Source organism: Halyomorpha halys, unplaced genomic scaffold (assembly GCF_000696795.3).
Source record: "Halyomorpha halys isolate HHAL.00 unplaced genomic scaffold, Hhal_1.1 Scaffold796.1, whole genome shotgun sequence".
In the NCBI taxonomy this organism is placed as follows: Eukaryota; Metazoa; Arthropoda; class Insecta; order Hemiptera; family Pentatomidae; genus Halyomorpha; species Halyomorpha halys.
In genome coordinates, this window is record NW_027108156.1 from 204156 (window position 1) to 207511 (window position 3356).

Genomic DNA, 3356 nt, shown 5'->3' on the forward strand with positions numbered 1-3356 from the left:
TAAAGAGATGTAAAAGGGAAAAAAAAAAAAAAAAAAAAAATACAATTCAAATGATGAGACAGGATGCATACCTGTTTTGACGTAAAACTTTTTTACTATGTTTATTTTACATATTATTTTCGTTATTGTGGCATAACTGCAATCCCCACTCCTCCCAATACCAACTGTCACTTTGTTTTTGACTGCCGTCAAAACAGGTATGCATTCTGTCTCATTATTTGATTTGTATTTTTTTTTTTAATTATGAGAGATAGTTGACCGTGGATGATGAATGAGGAGAAGATGGTTGGGGGTGCGGTCAATGAAAAACACAAATAAGTTCAATTAACTTATTTTAATGTGCCAACGTAAGGCTAGAGTTTCTAGCCTTCTTCAGGGCTAAAAATTTTTTTTTTCTTTTTACATCTCTTTATTTGTATTTTCTTTAATATTTCTTCTCTTATCTATCTGTTACTATTACCCTTTTCATTTATTATTTACAACCTTTAATTTTTCTTATTATATCTTACTTTTTTACATTTTATACCCTTGTTATTTTACACTTTTTTTTTTTTTTTCTTTTTTGTACCTATAGTGTTTGTATCTTTTTTAGCCTTGACGAAGCCCGGCAACGTGGGGCGAAACGTTGGCTCAATAAAATAGTATAATTATCTATTATTTCAGTTTTTTTTTACCGCACCCAGACCATATTCCATTCATCTATACACACGGTCAATCAATAATCTTCCATTACTCTATTTTCATTATAAAAAATAACAAAATAAATGGAAACATAAATATAAGTAATTTAGATTGTAGATCATCTAAATTCATATAAATAGTGCTACATAACCTATAAATAGTACTACGTAACCTATAAATAGTACTACGTAACCTATAAATAGTGCTACATAACCAATAAATTCAACTTTCGTTCTAGAATTTTTATCAGGAACTTTTTAATTTAATTGTCCAAACGTATAATGTCTTTATAAATTTATATTTGTGCTTTGCTTAGTAAAAAATAGACGGTAACGTTAAAGTTATACAAGCTTTGAAGCATAACGTTAATACCGAATTGATAGAAATTTAAAATAGACCCTCTTAAATAAAAGTGAATTATTAAACCCAATAGATGTGGAAAATTCTGAAATTAATTAAAACACAGAGATGTTGAACCAAATATTCGTCTGTTGGCAGTTCTAAAACAAAGCAATCTGAAAACAGATGTGTGGATGGATCACAAGGGCCTGACCAGCGTCTGGCTGATTCCCGTCGATTGCGGCAGCCAGAAAGTGGAGGGAGTCTCATATAACTATTTTGTTCAAAATTTTCCCCCAATTGACTCTAAGATTTAAAATAATGAACCAATGATATGAGGTAAATTTAATATGAATCTAGCAAGCGGTGCGAAACTTGTGAACTTCAGTTAGGTGATGCATGCACCGTATCAGATTTATTTATATTGAAAAATGTTAATAAATTTGATGTATTCATTTATGAGATGTATCTAATTATTTATATGGAAAATGTTAGTAAATTTGTACGAGGAGAAGATGGTTGGGGGGTGCGGACAAAATAAAACACAAATAAGTAATAAAACTTATTACCAAAGACTGATCTACATGACTATTATAAGGCCTATTTGGAAATACGGAGTTGAGCTATGGGGCTCCACTAAACCATCTAATTCCTCTCGAATCCGATCATTACAGTCCAAAATCCTTCGTAAAATCCTTAATGCTCCTTACTTTGTCACAAATCAAATCATCCATCAGGACCTCAATGTCCCCTATGTTGACGATTTGGCCAGAACCAGATACCAATCCTTCCATAATAAACTTCCCAACAACCCAAACCAACTCGTTTCTAACCTGGCTTCTGCTTCACAACCTAATAATCCTCCTAGGCGTCTGAAAAGAAGATGGCCTCGAGATCTTCTTTAGAAATGTTTTTGGAGTTCTATCAGTGATTATATTCTCCACATGTTTTATCATGTCATAATATGACTTACAGCAAATTTACTTGATGTGTATATATTTATACAGTTGTAAATATCAATAAATAAATTAATAAAAAAAAAGATTATATATTTTTAAATTCTACTGATTTGGTGTAAATACATTGTTACAAACCTTGTTAATTAACTTTAGTAGTTTATTTTGATGTCTAGATAATTAAATTAATAAATATTCTAGAACGAAGTCATTGGTTATGTACTTAGTATTATTTATATTTTTCACCTAGCAGGATATTTACGTTTCCTTCCATTTCTCCTATCTTTATTTTGTTTCTTTTTACCTTTCGAATTTCTTCAATTTATTTTAGCAATATTTTTTTAAAAATTTGAAACGGGACAAATAAAAGTTTATACAGACATTACATGATTGAGTTTTTCCCCATTTAAATTATTTTTCACTAATAAAGAACTTCCCTACTTCAGATGGCAATATTGCGGGCATACATAAGGAAGTTACAAAACACAGATCGAACAGTTTTTCAGAAATCATTCCTAGAAGGAAAGTGAGGGCAGAAGTCACCACAGTGCGACCTTCGAAAGTCGTCCTGGCAACAATTTGCGGTCCCTTCGTAAATGATTCACAAGAAACCAAATTATTATTATGTTGTTTTTTACAAGCTCCAGACCGATTTGTCACTGCCTTTAGAAAGGATGAAGTAAATAGAATCCACATGTTCAATGAAGAAGGAACTAGCGTTTTGTTTCTGCATGGTTTATACAGGCGGCATCAATGTATTAATGTTCCCATAAAAGGGTCAATATATGCCCAACACTGCTCAGATTGATAAAACACAATATTTGACCTAGCGATGTTACCGAGGCAAATGACACAATAACCTGTATGGGAAATGTTTGAAACCGTTATTAATTCTATTTAATAACTTCCACGATAGCAGTTAGTTAGGATAGTTCTTATTTTAACAATAACGGATAACTGTTACTAAAAAGAATATTTATTATAAAAGATCACTCTGTAAAAACTGTTAAAATAATAAAATAAAAATATGGGTTCGAAGAGAAAATATTAAAAAAGAAAAAATGGATTAACAAAAAAAATTCATATACTATTATTATTCATTGTTTACATGTTATGTCAATACGTTGCAAGTTTAAAAAAAAAATTTTGATTAGATAAGAATAAGTATGCTGTGTAGGAACATGCTGCGCTATCTAGGAGCGACCCAATGTGTAGCATGTGCCAGCTAGGAGCGACCCAATGTGTAGCATGTACTAGCTAGGAGCGACCCAATGTGTAGCATGTTCCAGCTAGCAGCGACCCAATGTGTAGCATGTGCCAGCTAGCTGCGACCCAATATGTAGCATGTTCCAGCTAGCTGCGACCCAATGTGTAGCATGT